The sequence below is a fragment of the Sitophilus oryzae genome, unplaced genomic scaffold (assembly GCF_002938485.1).
Source record: "Sitophilus oryzae breed Bouriz unplaced genomic scaffold, Soryzae_2.0 scaffold_302_pilon_pilon, whole genome shotgun sequence".
Classification (NCBI taxonomy): Eukaryota; Metazoa; Arthropoda; class Insecta; order Coleoptera; family Curculionidae; genus Sitophilus; species Sitophilus oryzae.
The window spans coordinates 362,817-387,163 of record NW_022146866.1 but is presented as its reverse complement, the minus strand read 5'-3'; the positions used below and the strand labels follow the sequence as shown (position 1 = coordinate 387,163).

Sequence of the window (24,347 nt, the reverse complement as noted above, 5' to 3'; positions counted from 1 at the left end):
ATTCAAAAGCTTATTATTATTGTTTATACGGTATAATATAGAGTAAGAAACTCTCTTTTAAACGAGCCCCCGTTTGTTAGATTCCGTTCATCCAGTCCGGAGTTATTGATATTTAAATAAAAACAGATTTAACCTTTCCCCATCACTTTATTGCGGCAGATAGGGGAAAATGGTTCTAATGAAAAATATTCAAAATTTACTGGAGATTATAAAGATATTATTTATAGTAGCCCTTATCTAGGCAAAATTGTGTAAAAAGTTCTTTGTCTTATTTCTTATAGCAGTTGCGCTCTCTAGCGGCCGTTCTACAAACTTGAAAATAATTTCCAGCAATTTCTCATGGCCTCTTTAGTTATAAATATTTTTTTCCACAAGCTCTATGACTAATACTTTCCGAGGCTATTCTTAGTGGGTCACCCTGTACAAAGAAATGTTACAGAATGCCTTTATAACAAATAAATTACAATTACCATGGCAGCATTTATCCGTCTAAAATTTCTTAAATATCATGAGAGCACTTAAAATTATTTCTAAACGAAATGGGAAAATTCAGATCTAGGTGGGAAGAGCAAAATATTTGTTGTGTTGATGTGATAATGAAATTTAGTTTCTAAGATGTATTTCAATTATTTAAATTTATATATGTAAATTAGAATTAAGTAAATCAATCTTACTTATATTTTATCTTGTATAGGTTTGTGCATTTATTTTAAAAACTTAAGCTATGAACCATCAACCGATACTTCACACACAAAAGGTCACTCCATCAATTATACCCACAGGTCAGTCATCAAGGATAAAAATTATACAGGGTGAGTTTCCTATGGGTATCTCGGAAACTACTGGAGATAGAGAGTCGGTTAAATGGGGAAAGAATTTCCGTTTTGTGGGGTCATAAATATGGGCCTTTCAGATTTTTTTAAAAGTTCGTGGCTTACTAGATATTTCGAAAAAAAAGTGTTGGCTATTTTAAAAATTATTGTCCCTAATTCCAATATAATCAATCAATATTTTAGACAAAAAGTTTTCAGATAAACGTTGTAGATAATCACATGAGTTTATGAGTTTATGTTCTCCGATTTTTCCTAAACCCTGTCATTTTAGACATACCGTGCTGGCAACTGTTACTTTTGGGTCGGCATTTACATGTGTGGAAGTAAATCGCATAGGGATCTTATTAAGTCGGAGTGAGAGAAATGCGACCGACCGACGCGACGCGCGACGGTGTGCTGTTGCGGCGTTGCCGATACGCCTTTCCCTATCAAGTAAAGTAAAATCACGATCGCAAACCGCTTATTTTTAAAAGACTTTTTTTTCAAGAGATAACTAGATAAAATCATTAGACATGTTTCTTAGCATCTGAAATAGAATTATAAGGATATCGTTAGGGTGTCATTTATTTTATAACGAGAAAACGTCAGTAATCGCGATAATTTAAAAACTCAACTTTTTAACACATAACAGGCCATAACTCATCAAGAACCACTTTAGATACTTTACAATATATTTACATAAGAAAAATTCGATAAGGTTGTTTTTTCTATTCAAAAATTGTAAACAATCCATATTTACTTTTAGAGCATAGCAATTTTCAGCAATTGTGTAATTTTTTTATTGATAAAGATTTTCACATACTGTCTACAAAAAAAATACAGCAGAAATATTAACAAAGTTCTTGAAAAAAACTACAATTTATTATTTCTAATAGATTTCGAGATATCGATTTTTGAATTCAGAGTCTAATAGCGCGACCACTATCGAACACCTACTCAATTCCACTTATTTTTACCAAAAATGCAAGTGTTTTAGCATGCACTTAAAAAATTCAAGCTATAGGGAAAATTACAACGATTCGTTAATAAATGAACAAATTAAGTATCACGAGACGTAATTAAATCGTGAAGCTGAACGCATGACGTGCACCTTTCCCTAGAACTTTAAGTACTGACAGAGGTATTGATTGGGTCGACCGGTCAACTGCGACAAATCTGCTATATCCCCTTCCACGTCTCTTAGTGATGTGCACAGTTTCTCGGTTTATTTCATATGTTTGGCAACGTGTTTACTGTCCTCTCTTTGTTCAGTACATTATAAAAGCATTGTACTCTTCTTACATACGGCAATCTCGACCCAAGACTATCCTTTGCCAGCCCTTAGTATAACACAAACATATGTTTTTTTTTAAATGGAAACCATAGTTGGCCATTACTTCATAAAAAGCGCCATTTTTTAAGCTTTTCAGTGATATAAGCTATAATATGTTTTTTTTTTCACAAAATTACTGAGTTATAGCCATTTAACCAACTCTCCACTCCATATCCAGTAGGACAACGGCCCAGCTACGCGAAATACCAGTTCCCATTAGAACACCGAAGTTAAGCGACGTAAGACGATACTAGTGGATGGACGGGTGACCAGTTCGAAACTCTGTATCGTGCTGTTGTCCAAAAAAGGCAAAAGTGTAAAATCTATTGACACACACTGCTCATTCACGCCGGTTCGAGGCCGGATGAGATGGGATATCTCGTGAGTAAGAGTCGATTTAGACACTTGCCAAGTCGGTAGGCCATTAACCATGATATGGCCGAGGACCACGGTTCGGATTCCGCGTAAACAAATTAGGCCCCATCCAGATTTGCCCTGGCAGTAAAAAGGGAGACGTTAACTTGAAATATTTACTTTTCTATCTCCAGTAGTTTCCGAGAAACCCATAGAGAACATCGTAGACTCACCCTGTATAAAAATATTTCAACAAATAATGCATTTGCTGCAGTTATCTGCCAAATGTTAAACAAATCAATCGTCTCCAGCAATTATACCATCTATAACTGTTTCACATCCATCCTTAACTTTTTTATTTTGATTACACCCTGTATAATTTATAAATGTGTATCTTAACCATCCCTATAACTTTTATATTTAATATTTTTGTAAACCTGAAACAAATGAGATCATGGACTTTACTCTATCGTTGAGTCACCCTGTACAGTATGTCCCATTTTCGTTGAAATCATACCGTATCGCGGTTATTAGTGTAGATAGAAGGGTGCGGTTTGCACAAAACTCTCTCACTTTTTTGTCAAATGAAAGATTCTGTAAACAAAATATTAATAACCCTCTTCGTTTCTGAGCTACAAGGTCTTTTTGAAAATTTTGCAATTTGGGACAGTCCCCGTATATCCGTTATTGTGAAAGGTATCGAGAAGGTGAAAACTGATTCTTGTAGAACTTTTTACGTAGAATACAGTGGCTTAGTCTGTTTTTTTTTCTGCGAAAAAAATATTTTTGAAAATATGAACTAAAGTTTTTTTTAAACGGAACCCTGTATATTTATAAATCATATGATCCATCTTGCTTCTCAAAAATATATCACTCTACATTTATTTTCACTATTTACTGCAATATTTTAAAGATATCATTTTCTTATTGGTAAGCCGTGATAGATAAAAAGAAAATTGGCGCCGGGAGGCACGTATAGCCGCCCATACTAAAATATGTTAAAAAAAAGTTGGTAGGCAGTTCTTTTAGTTTCAAAGTAAAGGAATTTTTACAATTTTTTTTATCTCAAAAACTGCGACTTTGACTAATTTTGATGTGGAGTTACAATTTTTTAAAAATTTTAACCCCCTCCCATACCCCCTTACCAACCCCTCACCAGATTCTCGGGTGCCACAGTATTTTTGTGCCAAATTTGGTTGAAATCGGTTTAGCGGTTTTTGAGTTATCGTGTTACAGACAGACGGACAGACAGACACCATGAAAATATTTTGTTTGTATTTAGGTCATTTTTTATGACCCAAATAACTCATTTTGAATAAAATTAAAAGAACTTTTTTTTGCCGATCTTAAAAGCCTACCATACCTGTTGGCATGGTCGGCTAAAAATCAAAATGGTATTTAGTAAAATAGTCGTAGACATATTAAAATTTTATTTGGGACTGAAATATTTTACTTTTAAACACTAAATCTCTGAATATATTTTTCTTCTTTTTTTATAGCGGGATGAGTTTGCAAAAATCTAAAAGCTTGCCTGATAGCATTTTCAAGGTCTTGGGCATTATTTTAGTTGCCATAATATACTTCATATTTCAAAAATCCCTAAATACAGAAATCGAGAACAGACAAATCTGGGTATCAGGGGATCAGGGAGGCCAACTGGTCCCAATCCATTGATTTGAGAAATAGTTCAAAAAACACAATAATAATATTTTCAAAGTTGTGAGGAGGAGCCCCATTTTGCTGAAAGTATATTTCACGTAAATTAGCTAAAGGAATATCTAAATGTTTCAGTACGATAGCATGGAAAATTTACAAATAGCGGTAGAAGTTAATTTTCCCTGATATATGTATAACGAATTTATTAGTGGCTTATATATACTTATATTTAAAGATATTAAATTAAATGGCATTGTGGTCCCTCATAATTATCCAAAGTTTCGACACTTGATGTGAACGCTATGAACCAAACAAAAATATAGCTAGATAATGTACAAAAAACGTGATCTGTGGTAGATAGTGCTTTACGATCCATGCTAAAAATATTTTAATTTTAAAATTATTAATAACATTTAAATTGCATTCTAAACTTTATTTAACTTCTTTGCTATGCTTTTACAATTTAATAAATGCATTTTAGCAACGTTTAAACAGCAGAACAAATAGAAATATAAATTGTTCAAATTATTTGAAATTATAATATATGTTTCTTTTCGTACTAACATATTTTTAAACAATGTCTATACCTTTGTAGAGGGTTAATTTTTTAAAAAAAAACTGGATAACTTGCCACTAAAAGACAAATTTAAAAAATTAATTTAATATTAAAAATATGATGGAAACTAGAAACTAGCATGCACATCAGTGGTTTTTTATTCGCAAAACAAAAGTATAACAGATAATTATTCAAAAACTATTTAATAGCAATTATATTTCGACATTTTAAATATATTTTTCTTTTTTTCTGCTTCCGACGACGGAAGCCAATATACCTCCTGAAACGTCAAGCATTTTTATGAAAAAAAAAGGAAATTTGTTTTACAAGTGAAAAGTCTGACAAGTTAGTTTCTATTTAGATCAATGACTAAAGAATACAAGAACTAACACCCGAGACCAAATTATTACCATACCTCCAAACAGTGCCGTGGTACATATTTTTCTTAACATAACTACTTACAAAGATATTTATATTTTTGATAAATGTTTTCACTACACCTATGGTGTATGCGTTGGTATACTAATTAATTCCAAAAAAAAGTATTAAAATGTTAACATAATATACAAAACTAGTATCGACGTATAGCACATATCAAGTACATATGGTATCAAAAGAATATGTATCGAATTCGATAAAAAAACTAATTAAACGCTAAAAAGGTAGAGTGGACTGTTACCTATGAAACGTAACTTCTGGCTCTTTCTTATCGCTACGGTTTTTACACTTGAAAGCTGAACAACTAATCACCATTGTAATAAAGTTTAGACAAAGTTCACTACACACAATTAAAAAATCGCTAAAATTGTCGCTATGATGACCAGCTGATGACTCATTTGTTACATCCAAAAAATGGCGTCTAACATCACAAATTCTGCTGCAGCTCGTGTTGCTTGTGTGTTACTGGTAAAATAACAGTTTAACGTATTTTTAGTAAAAAAACTAGTATGTTTGTGTTGACAGCTGATAGTTTGCCGTATTACCTTATGACACCCGGTTTAATACAAATAACATATTTTTGAATTTTAGAAAATTATTGATTGCAATCAAGTAGAGAGGTACTTACCATATCGTCTGAGTCAGGGACAAGGGCTGGAGGTAAACGACAGATTTCAACCTCCAAATCACCTAGAAATCAAAGGAGATATTAAAGTTTATCACTAGAACTACCACTAGGTATCATTATTTTTAAAACTTTTTATTTAACTTGCAATCTTCTTATGTAAATTGTATCTGTTTCAAACTTGCAAATTTTTATTGATATTGCATTATATGTAAAGTCATTTTTGTTTTGGAAATAGACGGTATATTAATGAAACTTCCTTAAAACTGAAACTGCACGGTAGCCTGCCATTGATTCTTTTCTGGTTCTTTGCCAGGGATCTGTCTAAACCCGATCGAACTTCAGAGTTACGATAACAATGAACAACGACTGGAGTCCGCTGTTTCCAACACCAACAGACGAATGAGACAACCAGTACGTTAAATATTGCTCCGTTTTTGACTTTTTTATTCCTAGCAATATAAATAAGCACACAAAAATATCGAATAGTTAAAAATAAACCATCATAAAATAAAAAGGAGGTAAGGTTTAGATATTTAGGCTCTTTTTTAATTATTTCAAAACTGGATCAAGATAAGGAAATTCGTGTGTGAATAGGGATCTCCATTTCTGAAATTTAAATAGTGCCGTTATAATAAATACGAAAATATACTTTTGCTATCACTAGGCCCTGGAACACGCTATCACTAGCCCTCTTGATTATGACCATTCTAATATAAATAAGATAAAATAGATTATTTTATTAAAAAAATTGACAATGAACCAGAATACCATAATACTAGGTGTATTAATATCTAATAATTAAGATATCAATGACGGTGGCAAGAAACGACACCTCAGTGATTTCATGGTAGGCTTTGGATAAAAGTTGCTTTTAGAGGAATAGTTTAAACATAAAAATATTATTATATCAACATTTTGATAGTCTCAGCATCGTTTTTTTTTAACTTTTGATTGCTTTTCTAAAAATGCTTTTCTTTAATAGAGAAAAAACGCTGCTAAGACTATCAAAATGTTGATTTAATAACACTTTGACGTTTATACTATTACGTTAAAAGCAACTTTTTTCCAAAACCTACCATTACTTCACTGAGGCGTTGTTTCTTATTAACTGTCATAATTATTTCGGATATCGGATAAGGATATCTTAAGTATTAGATATCTATTAATAGATCTGGGGCCTATAACACAAACAGTACAAGTCCTAGACTTGCTAAAATATATTTGGCAGTTGTAGCTTTTTCGTAACACAACTGATCTACTACTACCGTGCGGCACTGGTAATTACGGAACTTTTTGTACACTTGTGTAGTTTGTTTCCATAACACAATAGTCACACGTATACAGTTGTGTTACGGAACTGTCAACAATTGTAAACAATTTTCTACCTATCTCGAACTCTGGGTAGGTTCAGTATAGTACCGTCCTTTGTCATAAACGTGTCATTTTACTTTACTGTCGATAATTATGTGATCAAGTGATTCGGAGAGTGATGATGAAAATGCTCGTGCAGTGTATCGGCATCGGGAAAGACCTAACTATGTCATGTTGACAGACTGGGAATTTGTGGAGAGGTTCCGACTCAATCGAGAAAAGTTTGAAGTTCTTTTCAAGATATAGGCCCAGCAATTGCGAATCAAACAATTCGATGGTATGGCTTGTCACCATTGCAAAACTGATTATTGCTCTACTTTGGCTTGGGAACGGATTGCAGTACCCCAGGGTCACGGGGTATGTTACATGCATGGTGTGCCAAAAATGACCGTCTGCAGATGTGTTCCCGAAGTTGTTGCTGCTGTAAACGAAATAAAATTTAATGCCATAATTCGATGGCCCGACAATACAGCGCTTTCATAATTTGGCAGGATTTCCTGAAGTTTGTGGAGCTGTAGATGGAACCATCATAAATATCGATGCCCCTACGAATAACGAACCTGCTTACGTCGACCGCCATGGAAAGCATTCAATTAATTGCATGGCTTTATGTGGTCCTGACTTAAACTTTTATTATATAAGTGCAAATTGGCCAGGAAGTGTGCACGATGCGCGTGTACGTCGTAACAGTTCACTATTTCGCAGAATGGAAAACTTTGCTTTGGTGCTTCGATTTTGAATACACTTGTAGCAACGGTATATACATGTGTAGAATATTTTACTGGTAGCTACAAGTCTACCAAATAATATAGTGTTACAGGAAACTGAGGTACTTGTAGGTATAAGCAAATTACTAATAACTTGTAGACTTGTTACAATTATTGTAAGCATTGTGTTATAGGCCCCTGGTATTATGGTATTCTGATATATTGTCGATTTTAGAATAAACTAATCATTTCCATCATATTTTTTTGTCAGAATGTTCACAATCAAGAGGGCTAGTAATACCGTATTAGAACAGTAAGGTAATTAAGGGATTATATTTTCGTATTTATTATAATTTTGCTAATAACTTTGGTTTGAAAAAAGATTTCAAGATGCGGTTGTCGCGGTTTAAATTACATATACTATCGCATTTATTTTTTTTGAAAACACGCGCAATGTTTGTTAAATTGTAAGACAGCGCCCCGTAGCGTCTAAATTCAAAAGCTTATTATTATTGTTTATACGATATAACATATAGTAAAAAACTCTCTTTTAAACGAGCCCCCGTTTGTTGGATTCCGTTCATCCAGTCCGGAGTTATTAATATTTAAATAAAAACAGATTTAACCTTTCCCCGTCACTTTATTGCGGCAGTTAGGGGAAAATGGTTCTAATGAAAAATATTCAAAATTTACTGGCGATTATAAAGATATTATTTATAGTAGCCCTTATCTAGGCAAAATTGTGTAAAAAGTTCTTTGTCTTATTTCTTATAGAAGTTGCGCTCTCTAGCGGCCGTTCTACAAACTTGAAAATAATTTCCAGCAATTTCTCATGGCCTCTTTAGTTATAAATATTTTTTTCCACAAGCTCTATGACTAATACTTTCCGAGGCTATTCTTAGTGGGTCACCCTGTACAAAGAAATGTTACAGAATGCCTTTATAACAAATAAATTACAATTACCATGGCAGCATTTATCCGTCTAAAATTTCTTAAATATCATGAGGAGCACTTAAAATTATTTCTAAACGAAATGGGAAAATTCAGATCTAGGTGAGAGGAGCCAAAATATTTGTTGTGTTGATGTGATAATGAAATTTAGTTTCTAAGATGTATTTCAATTATTTAAATTTATATATGTAAATTAGAATTAAGTAAATCAATCTTACTTATATTTTATCTTGTATAGGTTTGCATTTTATTTTAAAACTTAAGCTATGAACCATCAACCGATACTTACACAAAAAGGTCACTCCATCAATTATACCCACAGGTCATCAAGGATAAAAAAATTATACAGGGTGAGTTTCCTATGGGTATCTCGGAAACTACTGGAGATAGAGAGTCGGTTAAATGGGGAAAGAATTTCAGTTTTGTGGAGTCATAAATATGGGCCTTTCAGATTTTTTAAAAAGTTCATGGCTTACTAGATGTTTCGAAAAAAAAATGTTGGCTATTTTAAAAATGATTGTCCCTAATTCCAATATAATCTATTTTAGACAAAAAGTTTTCAGGTAAAAGTTGTAGATAATCACATGAGTTTATGAGTTTATGTTCTCCGATTTTTTCTAAACCCTCTCATTTTAGACATATAACACAAACATATGTTTTTTTAAATGGAAACCATAGTTGGCCATAACTTCATAAAAAGCGCCATTTTTTTAAGCTTTTCAATATAAGCTATAATATGTTTTTTTTTCACAAAATTACTGAGTTATAGCCATTTAACCAACTCTCCATATCCAGTAGGACAACGGCCAGCTACGTCGAAACACCTGTTCCCATTAGAACACCGAAGTTAAGAGACGTAAGGCGATATTAGTGGATGGACGGGTGACCGGTTCGAAACTCTATCGTGCTGTTATCCAAAAAAGACAAAAGTGTAAAATCTATTGACACACACTGCTCATTCACGCCGGTTCGAGGCCGGATGAGATGGGATATCTCGTGAGTAAGAGTCGATTTAGACACTTGCCAAGTCGATAGGTCATTAACCATGATATGACCGAGGACCACGGTTCGGATTCCGCGTAAACAAATTAGGCCCCATTCAGATTTGCCCTGGCAGTAAAAAGGGAGACGTTAACTTGAAATCTTTACTTTTCTATCTCCAGTAGTTTCCGAGAAACCCATAGAAAACATCGTAGACTCACCCTGTATAAAAATATTTCAACAAATAATGCATTTGCTGCAGTTATGTGCCAAATGTTAAACAAATCAATCGTCTCCAGCAATTATACCATCTATAACTGTTTCACATCCATCTTTAACTTTTTTATTTTGATTTTTATACATCTTAGATTTATTTAAGGTAGGTGTATAAGCTAGAGAGTAGCTTCGGTAACACGGCGATTAACTTTTTTCCCACATACAATCTATATCCACGATCTACATTCAACGCAGACCAATTTGTCAGTGATATTTTACTAATAAATCAAATTTGCCTAACGGACAAAAAAATTGGCGCCGGGAGGCACGTATAGCCGCCCATACTAAAATATGTTAATAAAAAGTTAGTAGGCAGTTCTTTTAGTTTCAAAGTAAAGGAATTTTTCCAATTTTTTTTTTATCTCAAAAACTGCGACTTTGACTGATTTTGAGTGAAATTAAAAAAAAAATTTTGCCGATCTTAATAGCCTACCATATTACCTGTTGGTATGGTCGGCTAAAAAGGCTTAACGGTTCAGGAGGTATATCTTCTCTCGTTCTCTCGTCGTCAGAAGCATAAAATAGTCATTTAAAATACCTATATAAATACAACAATTCAAGAACACTTCCTGTGCATGGTGTTTCAATACATGGTGTTCCAAAAAACATGTGCCATCTCCCGTGGGGAGATTCCTCACGTAAGAATAAGATTTATTTTTCATATCAACATAGATCCGATTCTGCTTTATTTCGTAGCTACAGGGTGTTAAAATATTAAAAATCTTTTGATTTATTATAATTTTCTTCCAAGTACTTTTAGTGATTTGAATTAAATTTTTGAGGGTAAAAGTTACTATAAGTGTTACATATTTTAATGCTAAAAAACTGTCAATAAATTCATCAGCGACGTGCATATGGGTTATCACTGGAATATTTTTTTAGAAAAAAAAATATGTGCGCAACTGCCTTTTTTCTTTTGATATCAAAATTGTGCAGGTCGATTAATGCCAATTAAAAGTTATCTCTTTATATTTTGTCGAATTCGACCTCCTTGATGAGATAAACGCAATTACATTAATCAGAATTAATAAAATTAAATTAATAAATTATATATTTAACCTAATTTATTATTAAATATTATTACTATTAGTTATTATTACTATTAGTCGAACATACAGAAATTTCAAATAAAAAAATAATGGTATTTAAGATAATTATAAAAAACTAATTTTAAAAAGTGTTAACATCCTATAACTCTAAAACTATGCATTTCCATACCCATGTTTATAGGAACTTTTTTTCATATTTTTTATGAGAAATCAATGAGTACTTTTTTAAAACTTTCGTAAGTTAATGATATTAAAATATTTTAAAGGTTATTGCTATTAGACTTGGATCAAAGCATATTAATAAAATTGCGTATATTTCATCAAGGAGGCGGAAATCGACAAAATATCAAGAAACAACTTTTAATCGGCATTAAACTGCTTACAATATTTTGCGAATAAGAGAAAAAAAAGTCAGTGGTGTACATGCTTGTTTTATAAAAATACCAGTGAAAACCCATACGCACGTCCCTGGTGAATATGTGGACACTTTTTCAGCTTTAAAATATGTCGCATTTATAGTAACTTTTACCATCAAAATTTAATTCGAAAAGCTAGAAATACTTGAAAGAAAACTATAATAAATCCAAAAAATATTAAGTTTTTAACGTCCCGTAGCTACGGAACAAAGCAGAATCGGACCTATGTTGATATGAAAAATAAATCTTATTTTTACGTGAGGAATCTCTCCACGAGAGATGGCACATGTTTTTTGAAACGCCCTGTAGTTTTTCAGCTTAGTGTCTATTATAAGCCGCTTTGAATAAGAAGACTAAGGAAAGGAGCATATCAAAAATCTTAGGTACACCGCGATGGGCCTCAAATATGGCCGACTTAGAATTCAGTTTAACGTCCCGTAGCTACGGAACAAAGCAGAATCGGACCTATGTTGATATGAAAAATAAATCTTATTTTTACGTGAGGAATCTCTCCACGAGAGATGGCACATGTTTTTTGAAACGCCCTGTAGTTTTTTCAACAATGTCTATTATAAACCGTTATATTAACAGAACGTTAACGGTTAATAAAAAAGCTGTTCTTAAATATAGTTAATAGTTGTTCTTGTAGTTTTTTTTTTCTTTTTTCTTTGTAATATTTTTGCTTCAGAAGACGGTAAGAGATATACCTCCTGAAACGTTCACTCATTTTGACTGGCAAATTGGTTTCTGCTGGATCAACGCAGTGGTCTTTACAAAAAAACAACTATTTTATTTTTTTTAAAGTACTTTCCAGCAATAGAAACATAACCTCCAAAATGAAGAATTTAAGATTCTTTTACCATAACAAATTTTTGTTAAATCGACTACAACAGGACATGAAACAACAATCCGTCAAGACATTGTTTATTAAATAAAGTCGCTTCTGACCGTTAATCATGAACAATGTCCCGTCATTACTCAACTAGAGACCTTCACTCAGCCAGGTCAAGCCTCTTAACGTAAGCTCGGAGCATTACTACAGACCAAGGCACAACTCAGCTTGACATAAATAGGCCCTTGGCCAATCCAATTCGAACAATTGTTCTAGTTTCGAGACGGGCGTGTTGTTAATAATCCTGATCCGATTTTAAGTGCTAATGAAATTTTCAAGTGGTAAACGATATCCGTATATTGGAAATATCCTATATTTAGTATTTCGTAACAATATTTCCTTTAAAACAGATGAATTATTTCATCGCGGATCGACAGGGTCCTACAGATACAGGCTACTGTAAAATAAAACCCCCATATTAGGTTTTCCAATTTGAAATGTTCAATCCTTTATTTAATTACCTATATATAGTGAGTCACATCAGAATGGTTTAATTATCTATGCATTTTTTAAATAGAAGTTTTCATATTTTGTATCATAAGTTGTACTTTTATTATTAAGGAGAATATAAATAATACCTGTCTATAGTCTATGTTAATATGGTGGGATCAAGAAGCTTTCTTATCAAATTAAAATTAAGCTTGATGATAACAGGTAAAGAATTCGTATGAAAAATTATATTAGATTTAGAGGTAAACAATTCGTATCATGAAACTTTTTGATCACTCGACATTGTAGACATTAATTAACTCAAATATTATTTGACATAGCATCTATGTTCAGAAAATGCGTATACTCGTATACAGATGTATTTTAAATATTTTATTTATATAAAATTAAATATGTATAATGATATAATATGCATAATATGTTAATGTATGTTACACCAATTCTAATAAGACGGTTTCAACTTTAAAAGTGTTATGATGTATATAATATATATTCTGTTACTTTGATGAGATTCTTGGTCTCATTAAAGCTTTTTTAAACTGTATGGAATAACCAACTTGAATTAAATAGGATTATAGAAAAACTAGAATTGTAGTGAAGTTATGGACTAAATCCAATAAAGATTTAAATTATACACAACAAAGGAAATGTAAGGTTTTTAAGGTAATTAAAGTAAATAACAATATATGTGATCAAAGTCAATAGAAATATTACATAAAAATGATATGTAATTGACTATTGCTAAATAAAATACAATTTTTATCAATTTAATGCTATAAATAACAGCATGAAATATTATCTAAATATCTCTTAGAATTATCTACTATTAGAATAATATCAATCAAATCAAATTCATCTATTTTTATGATTCATATATTAGAATAATATCAAATTTATGTATTTATTTATTTATTTAACTTATTTATTTAATGTACTCCATTTAACAGCAAGCGCCAATTACAGAATGAGTCGTACTGTATCGAGATTACAAATTAAAATTAAGCAATTTATAGATCATAAAACAAATTAATTATAATAAAAGGTACAAAACAAAATATATACAAAGTAAAAAACAAAGATCAGATCAACAAAATTGACACAAAAAAATTGATAAAAAAAAGCCGATACTAGTAATTAAAGCTGAAAGCTGGACTATTGAAAATATATCCAAACTGCTCTGGCGTTGATTGTAGGCTAGTTGCATTCTATTAACTGGAGAGTTTTGTTAATGTTAGTCCTAGAAGCGTCGACATAAAATGTGTTGAAGTGTCGAGCTGCTGCTCTCGGAACAAAAATATTCAGCCTATTGAGAATATCTGAGCAGTTTATTTTATTATGACACCGACTTAATGTCAAATATTCCGCGGCGATCCACTAAAGAAGAAAACGAATGACGTTCCAAGAGTTCATCATGAGGGTAGCCCATACAAGGATAGTTTCCATCTATTTTAAAACTAAGAAACTTCAGAAACCGTCGCTGGACACCTTCGATGTTATTTATATGTGTTTGGTAACATGGTGACCATATAACAGATGCGTACTCCAGTTTAGACCTAACAAATGTAAAATATAATAGCTTAAGTGCGTCAGGGCTGGAAAATTATTTTGCGTTTCTAAGAATAAAGCCCAGGGGTCTAAAAGACCGCTGTACAATCTCCGATATGTGTGGTACAAAAGACAGCCTGCAATCAAACACAACTCCAAGATCACGAACAGTCATTTCACGTCGGATTTCTTCATTATATAATAAATATTTATGTAAAATTGGGTTTTGTTTTAAGCTGTAAGAAACGGCACAGCATTTTTCAATATTTAAGGGGAGTTTGTTATCTGTACACCAGTCCGCGATTATTTCCAGCGATTCCTGAAGCTTACGGCAATCATCAACAGAGCTCACCCGTGAATAAATCTTCATGTCATCCGCATACAATAAAATGTTGACATTCGAACGCTCAACAACACCATTCATAAAAATGTTGAATAAAAGAGGATCCAAAATTGACCCCTGGGGAACCCCAGAGGTCGAATTCACTTCAAAAGACAGTTGACCACAGCATTCCACAATTAATTTCCTGTCACTCAAATACGATTTAAAAAAATTAATAAATTAAGGGAAAACCCCAAAGTTTCTAAATGGGAAATCAAAACGCTGTGATCCAGCTAGTCAAATGCCTTTGAGAAATCGGTATACACTACATCTACTTAATCTACTTACTAAGATGGAATTTTATCAGGGCCAACGGTTCCCTTAGATTTCATCCTCTTGAGGCAGCTTAAAACCTGTTTTTCAGACACTTTATCTATAATAATGTTATTATTCATTGGGGAAAATTTACTATTTGACACATCGCCCGGAACAGTATAAGCTGACTGAAAAAATGATTTATCTGATTTTAAGATTCATAAACGCTGTTGAAAGACGTCCATAGAAAATATAATAATAATAATGTAAAAAAATATTAAAACAGAACTACTTACTAAATTTTTTTGAATTGGAAATGTGTAGATATATTTTCATCAAAAAGGATCGAATTTCATCTAATGTTTGATTTATTTATGATTAAAAAACATAATATTGTAGTATATGATTCACTAAATGTTGCAATATAGACATTTTCATTTGAATATTATTAAATTTTCTTTTTCATGTCAGACAAAAATTGTTAAGTTTACAATTGATTAGTCTCAAAACAAGTATTTTGACATTAAATCAATGCCACATAAACAACGACATTAAGTAGGTAAGGAAAACAAGGTTTTCGTTAATGTTAAAGATAAAAATGTGTCCCCTGACTTGATGTCATAAAGGGCCTGTTTATATCAAGATAAGATCGTTTCCATATTAAAGTGTTTTGGTATTTTACTGACTCATCTTAAATGAAGAATCATTTATATTAAGTTAACTTGTTCGACAGCAATATCTATATAAATTAAATATTGTTAAGGTCAAGGTGTATTACTGTAACAATATATTAAAATAAACAACATTTTTACAGCTTTAGTGTATATTAATAAATAATCTTTTTTTGTCTTTAGCTGTGTGTTTTCCGACTTTTGGTAAATAAAAAAAAATGAAAAAGTAAAAAAGAGAATTGAAATTGTTCTGTTTGTCGTTAAGGAATTTCTTTCAACAAGACAAGACTCCTACAACCGGTTTCTGGGCCTACGCCAGGTGGGTTCTCCAGGACTGGTAATAAACTAGTTGTGGAAGTGTAGGTTGGTTCCCTCCTTAACGACAAACAAAACAATTAATTTCTCTTTTTTACTTTCTTCTTTTTTAGATTTTTCAAAAATAAAAAAATGCGCTGCTTAAGGCAATAAAATATTTAATAATATAAATTAAATATCTAATAAATTTAATAATAACAAAGTAAAATGTTATTTGACAGAACTTGAGTATTTTGTGATAGGCGTTTATAGATATTTTTTTTAATTGCCTTAGTGAATTACAAACTATTTAACAATAATTATGTGTAGTAACATTTCAAATAATAACATGTTCGAATGCCATCTAACAAAACCTCAATGTCTGCTCAACTCTGTGTTTTAGTGTCAGTCTAAAATTGTTAAGTTAATCATTGTCTCAAAAAAAGGTGTCTAGATGTTAAAGAAATGACGCATAAACAACGCCATTTAAATTGATGAGCAAAACAGGATATACAGTAAGTCTAAATATAAAAACACAAATAAATGTTACATGGCTTGAAGTCATAAAGGGCGTGTTTATATCAAGGCAAGATCTTTTCTATAATAAACAGTGTTTTGGTATTTTATTGACTCATCTTTAGACAAGGTATCATTATATTAAATTAACGTATTAAGCAACAGTATGCAGATCAAATTTCTGGTAGATTTAATAACCACATAGGAAGCTAAATGTCATCTAAATGGTCATGATAATAATGTTATGTTTAATGTATCTTTAAATTGAAATAATGTTTGGTAAATTACAAAACACTGAATGATATTACTTTTAGTAATATTTCAACGAATAACAAGTTCGAAAGAGATGTGACAACTTCAATTTTTAGAAAAAGGCCTATATACAGAGTATGTTGAAATGTTTAATGTATTATAATTAAGTGTTAAAAAGCATAATATTTCAATGTATGAGACACATTTATATTTCACTAATATTAAATTTTTGTTTTAGTGTGAGTCAACAGATATTAAGTTGATAACTGACGATGTATTTGCAATATACAACGGTATTTAAGTAGATCAAAAAACAATAGTTGCAGTAATGATATAAACAAAAACAAGAGCGAATGTCATCTGACTCGATGTCATAGAGGGCGTGTTTATATGAAGACCAGATTCTCTTCATATTAAAAAATGTTGAGTATTTTATTAACTCATCTTAAATGGAGTACCGTTTATATTAAATTAACTTTATAAAGAACACTATAAAGATTAAATATCTAGCAGATTTAACAACAACACAGGAAGCGAATGTCATTTGACAGAACTTCAATATTCTGTGAAGGGCGTTAATAGACATTTTCTAGATGTTTGATATATTGTGTTAATTAAAATAAAACTACTTGGTTAAAAAGAAAATGGCAAAATGTTGAAGTATATAATAAAAATATTGTTTATACTTGATCTTGAGTCTTAGTTTATCACTAACTTAACGGTATTAAACTAGTTTAAGTATAAACAACAGTATCTAAATAGGTCAGAAAAAGCAGAATTTTAGTAATATTAAAAATAAAAACAAGAAAGAATGTCACCTAACTATGGTATAAAGAGTACATTTAAACCACACAAGATAAGACACTTCTTTAAAACATATTTTCCTTTATTTGAAATATGCCTAACATAAAATATCAAAAACCGTCATGTTAAAAACAAAAACACATATAAATGTAGCTTGGCTATGTACTTGAAGTCATAAAGGGCGTGTTTATGTCAAGACAAGACCCATTCTATATTAAACAGTGATTTGGTATTTTATTGACTCATCTTTAAACAAGGTATAGTTTATATTAAATTAACGTATTAAACAAGAGTATGCAGATCAAATTTCTGGTAGATTTAATAACCACATAGGAAGCTAAATGTTATCTGATACCACTTCACAGAACTGTAATATTCTGTAAAGGGCGTATTCCTAATATTGTTATGTTTATTGTATCTTTTAATTAAAATAAGGTTTGGTAAATTACAAAACAGTAAATGATAATACGTATAGTAATATTTCAACGAAAAACAAGTTTGAGAGAGACCTGACAAAACTTCAATTTTTACAAAAAGGCCTATATACAGAGTATGTTGAAATGTTTAATGTATTATAATTAAGTTAAAAAGCATAATATTTCAATGTATGAGACACAATTATACTTCAGTAATATTAAATTTTTGTTTTAGTGTGAGTTAAAAGATATTAAGTTGATAACTGACGATGTATTTGCAGTATACAACGGTATTTAAGTAGATCAAAAAACGATAAGTGCAGCAATGATAAAAACAAATACAAGAGTGAATGTCATCTGACTCGATGTCATAAAGGGCGTGTTTGTATCAAGACCAGATTCCCTCCATATTGAAAAAATGTTTTAGTATTTTATTAACTCATCTTAAATAAAGTACCGTTTATATTAAATTAACTTCATAAGCAACACCATGAAGATTAAATCTCTAGCAGATTTAACAATAACAAAGGAAACGAATGTCATTTGACAGAACTTCAATAGTCTGTGAAGGGCGTTAATAGACATTCCTTAGATGTTTGATATATTTTGTTAATTAAAATAAAAATAGTTGGTTAAAAAGAAAATATTGAATGGTAAATGTTTATTAATATTTTAAACAATAACATGTTCGAATGTCATGAAACAAAGCCTCAATGTTCAGAAAAGGGCGTATATACAATCTCTTGATTGATGTATATTATAATTGAATAATTGAAAAAGCATAATATTTTGGTCTGAGACATATATTTTTTGATTTTTTTGTCTATTTTTGTAATATATTAATTCAAAATGTTGAAGTATATAATAAAAATATTGTTTATACTTGATTTAATCTTAGTTTATCCGCGTTAAACTATTTTTTTTGTTTAAATAACAGCATCTAAATAGGTCAGAAAAAGCAGAATTTCAGTAATATTAAGAATAAAAACAAGAAAGAATGTCACCTGACTGTAGTATAAAGAACACATTATTTAAACCACACAAGATTAAAAACACTTCTTTAAAACATTTTTTCTCTTATTTGAAATACACCTAACATAAAATAACAAAAACCGTAATGTTAAAAACAAAAACACAAATAAATGTTACTTGGCTTGAAGTCATAAAGGGCGTGTTTATGTCAAGACAAGATCCATTCTATGTTAAACAGTGATTTGGTATATTATTAACTCATCTTTAAACAAGGTATCATTTCCATTAAATTAACTTATTAAGCTACAGTATGCAGATCAAATTTCAGGTAGATATAATAACCACATAGGAAGCTAAATGTCATCTAATAGAACTTCACAAAACTTTAATATTCTGTAAAGGGCGTGTATAAGTACCGAATATTGTTATGTTTAATTTATCTTTTAATTAGAGTAAGGTTTGGTAAATTACAGAACACTGAATGATAATTACGTATAGCAATATTTCAACGAATAACAAGTTCGAAAGAGATGTGACAACTTTTTTTTAGAAAAAGGCCTATATGCAGAGTAGGTTGAAATGTTTAATGTATTATAATTAAGTGTTAAAAAGCATAATTTTTCAGGATATGAGACACATTTATTTGTCAGTAATGGTAAATGTTTGTTTTAGTGTGAGTCAACAGATATTAAGTTGATAATTGACGATGTATTTGCAATATACAACGGTGTTTAAGTAGATCAAAAACCATAATTGCAGCAATGATAAAAACAAAAACAAAAGTGAATGTCATCTGACTCGATGTCATAAAGGGCGTGTTTATATCAAGATCAGATTCCCTTCATATTATAAAATGTTTTAGTATTTTATTAACTCATCTTAAATAAAGTACCGCTTATATTAAATTAGCTTTATAAACAACACCATGAAGATTAAATCTCTAGCAGATTTAACAACAACAGAGGAAGCGAATGTCATTTGACAGAACTTCAATATTCAGTGAAGGGCGTTAATAGACATTCTTTAGTTGCTTTGACATATTGTATTAATTAAAATAAAACTACTTGGTTAAAAAGAAAATATTAAATGGTAAATCTTTAGTAATATTTCAAACAATAACAAGTTCGAATGTCATCTGACAGAACCTCAATGTTCAGAGAAAGGGCGTATATACAAACTCTTTGATTGATGTATATTATAAGTGAATAATTGAAAAAATATAATATTTTAGTGTATGATATATTTTTTTATTTTATTTTTGTCTTTTTGTAATATATTATTTCAAAATGTTGAAGTATTTAATAAAAATATTGTTTATACTTGATTTAGTCTTACTTTATCCGCGTTAAACTAGTTTATGTATAAACAACAGCATCTAAATAGGTCAGAAAAAGCAGAATTTTAGTAATATTCAGAACAAAAACAAGAAAGAATATCAACTGACTATATAGTATAAAGATTAAGCCACACAAGATAAGACACTTCTTTAAACATATTTCCCCTTTTTTGAAATACGCCTAACATAAAATAACAAAAACCGTAATGTTAAAAACAAAAACACAAATAAATGTTACTTGGCTTGAAGTCATAAAGGGCGTGTTTATGTCAATTCAAAATTAATCCATTCTATATTAAACAGTGATTTGGTATTTTATTGACTCATCTTTAAACAAGGTATTATTTATATTAAATTAACGTATTAAGCAACACTATGCAGATCAAATTTCTGGTAGATTTAATAACCACATAGGACGCTAAATGTTATCTGATACCACTTCACAGAACTGTAATATTCTGTAAAGGGCCTATTCCTAATATTGTTATGTTTATTGTATCTTTTAATTAAAATAAGGTTTGGTAAATTACAAAACACTAAATGATAATACGTTATTTCAACGAAAAACAAGTTCGAGAGAGACGAGACAAAACTTCAATTTTTACAAAAAGGCCTATATACAGAGTATGTTGAAATGTTTAATGTATTATAATTAAGTTAAAAAGCATAATATTTCAATGTATGAGACTGAATTATACTTCAGTAATATTAAATTTTTGTTTTAGTGTGAGTCAAAAGATATTAAGTTGATAACTGACGATGTATTTGCAATATACAACGGTATTTAAGTAGATCAAAAAACGATAAGTGCAGCAATGATAAAAACAAATACAAGAGTGAATGTCATCTGACTCGATGTCATAAAGGGCGTGTTTGTATCAAGACCAGATTCCCTTCATATTGAAAAAATGTTTTAGTATTTTATTAACTCATCTTAAATAAAGTACCGTTTATATTAAATTAACTTCATAAGCAACACCATGAAGATTAAATCTCTAGCAGATTTAACAATAACAAAGGAAACGAATGTCATCTGACAGAACTTCAATATTTTGTGAAGGGCGTTAATAGACATTCCAGATCAAATTTCAGGTAGATATAATAACCACATAGGAAGCTAAATGTCATCTAATAGAACTTAACAAAACTTTAATATTCTGTAAAGGGCGTGTATAAGTACCGAATATTGTTATGTTTAATTTATCTTTTAATTAAAATAAGGTTTGGTAAATTATAGAACACTGAATGATAATTACGTATAGTAATATTTCAACGAATAACAAGTTTGAAAGGGATGTGACAACTTTTTTTTTTATAAAAAGGCCTATATACAGAGTAGGTTGAAATGTTTAATGTATTATAATTAAGTGTTAAAAAGCATAATTTTTCAGTATATGAGACACATTTATTTTTCAGTAATAGTAAATGTTTGTTTTAGTGTGAGTCAACAGATATTAAGTTGACAATGTATTTGCAATATACCGTATGATCGAATAAAAACGGCGTCCAGTTGGCTTGGAAATGACGATCGATGGCATTTCCTATATAAATTTACATATAAAATGACAGCGATCTTCATTTCATAGCCATCGCTGACGCCGTTTTTATTCGATCATACGGTACAACGGTGTTTAAGTAGATCAAATACCATAATTTAAGCAATGATAAAAACAAAAACAAGAGTGAATGTCATCTGACTCGATGTCATAAAGGGCGTGTTTATATCAAGACCAGATTCCCTTCATATTATAAAATGTTTTAGTATTTTATTAACTCATCTTAAATAAAGTACCGCTTATATTAAATTAGCTTTATAAACAACACCATGAAGATTAAATCTCTAGCAGATTTAACAACAACAAAGGAAGCGAATGTCATTTGACAGAACTTCAATATTCTGTGAAGGGCGTTAATAGACATTCTTTAGATGCTTGATATATTGTGTTAATTAAAATAAAAATACTTGGTAAAAAAGAAAATATTAAATGGTAAATGTTTAGTAATATTTCAAACAATAACAAGTTCTAATGTCAAGTGACAGAACCTCAATCTTCAGAAAAGGGCGTATATACAAACTCTTCATTGATGTATATTATAATTGAGTAATTGAAAAAGCATAATATTTTAGTAGATTATATATTTTTTTTTTAATTTTTGTTTGTTTTTGTAATATATTATTTCAAAATGTTGAAGTATATAATAAAAATATTGTTTATACTTGATTTAGTCTTAGTTTATCTACGTTAAACTAGTTTATGTATAAACAACAGCGTCTAAATAGGTCAGAAAAAGCAGAATTTTAGTAATATTAATAATAAAAACAAGAATGAATGTCACCTGACTATAGTACAAAGAGCACATTTAAGCCGCATAAGATAAGACACTTCTCCAAAACATTTTCCCCCTTATTTTGAAACACGCCTAACATAAAATAACGTAAAGAATGATTACCTGCTGACGTGGGGACCCAGTCCAAGGGCGGCAATCATCCCTGTCACTAGTGGGGTAACTCTCGAGACTCCGGAAGGCCCTTCCGGGGGTCCTCAACTACCCTGCGGGGGCGGCACTCGTGGCATCGCGGCTCCGTGACGAGGTCAGGCGAGAAGGGCGACCGGCGGTCGCCCCGCCCCTGCCGGGCGCATCGTGGTCGCTCTTTCGCGCGGTTCGGGCTCCGAGAGGGGCGACGCGGTAGCGACGGGTCGGCGCGCGAGGGCGGAATGGGAGCGGCCGTGGCGGCGGCGCCAAGCGTCGTCTAAGGGCGGTGGGCGGCGGCTGCGCGCTTATAGCTTCTCTGGCTGTGTTGCAACATTGTTAGTTTTTTCTTCGAAATTATTTAATTTGTTATTTTTGAAGATAGGCAGGCACACTAGTATTGACAAATTTGTTTTTCTTCTTTGAATCGAGTCTAATATAGAAATACAATAATTATTATATAGAAAATGATACCTTCGTCACTTTTTTTTTATCACCAAATGATATCGTCACTTTTTTAACTCAACAGTGATATAATATAAACAAATTAATTCGAAGGCAAAATCATCATTCTTATTTGATATCATGTTGCCCGTTAAAACCCTTAGTCTACAGTATGTCCCCGGATTGTCTTTACAAAAGGAAAAACTTTTTATTATTGACTCCCGTTTATACTTTTCCAAATTTCAATACAGTTTAAGCGTAAAGTAAAAAAGTAAAACTCATTTCTGTGGTAATATAATTTCGTTTTAATTCTTTGACAGATTGTTATTGAGAGAATTTTAATTAAAATCATATTTTTCTGTCTTAAAATGTTAAAGAAGCACAAAATTTATTTAGTTCAATGCTCCGGAAAGGCCGATAATAGTTATCGGAGAATATTATATAATATCTACTTTAATACTTTTTCGTCATACTATATTGTTATATTATTATAACATAAGCAAAATCAGAATGGAAAAGATGCATATAACGTCCGCCGGACGTTATCATAACGGCCGGCGGCCGTTAAGTTTCTAAGGTAATCGTAACGTCTGTCACCTGCAACAATGACTATTTATTGTCAGTTGGACTTTTCAAAAATTGGGAAAATAGACCATAGCGAGATGTCGCGAGAAATTCCGTTGGAAATACAGGAGGAAGCGGCTGCGGCTACTCAAAATTATACTTCCGACTATAACCAGAGAGAGATATCAGCAGGAATATGACAATTTTTTGAAGTGGCGGCAGGATAGAAGTATAAACAGCGTAAATGAAGCGGTATTGCTGGCTTATGCTAAAAGAATGTCTGAAATGTATTCTCCTACATCACTGTGGACAAAGATATCCATGCTGAAGCTTGCGTTGAGGGAGTATATGAAACATCGACATATCAAGGTAAAAAAGCCATTATATTCTTCGATATTTAATCGCCACTCATCTAAATTATATTTGTTCATAGATTTGGTAAACTGTTCATGTTTCTGAGGCGCAAAAACGAAGGTTATTCACCAAAAAAAGCCAAAGTTCTGTCGGAGGAATGACATAAATAATTTTCTACTGGATGCCGATGATTACACCTG

The 24,347-nt window shown here is 31.2% G+C and overlaps 1 protein-coding gene across 1 annotated transcript in view; it reads right to left on the bottom strand.

Moving 5' to 3' along the window:
* LOC115884595 (tolloid-like protein 2) overlaps nucleotides 1-22,891 on the bottom strand; it is a 185,470-nt gene extending 162,579 nt beyond the window's left edge. Inside the window, exons 1-2 of the mRNA XM_030903223.1 lie at nucleotides 22,765-22,891; nucleotides 5,778-5,839 (exon numbers count right to left, since the gene is read on the bottom strand). The gene's annotated coding sequence lies outside the window, so the exon portion shown is untranslated. The remainder of the gene's footprint in view (nucleotides 1-5,777; nucleotides 5,840-22,764) is intronic.
* Nucleotides 22,892-24,347: the final 1,456 nt, after the last annotated feature.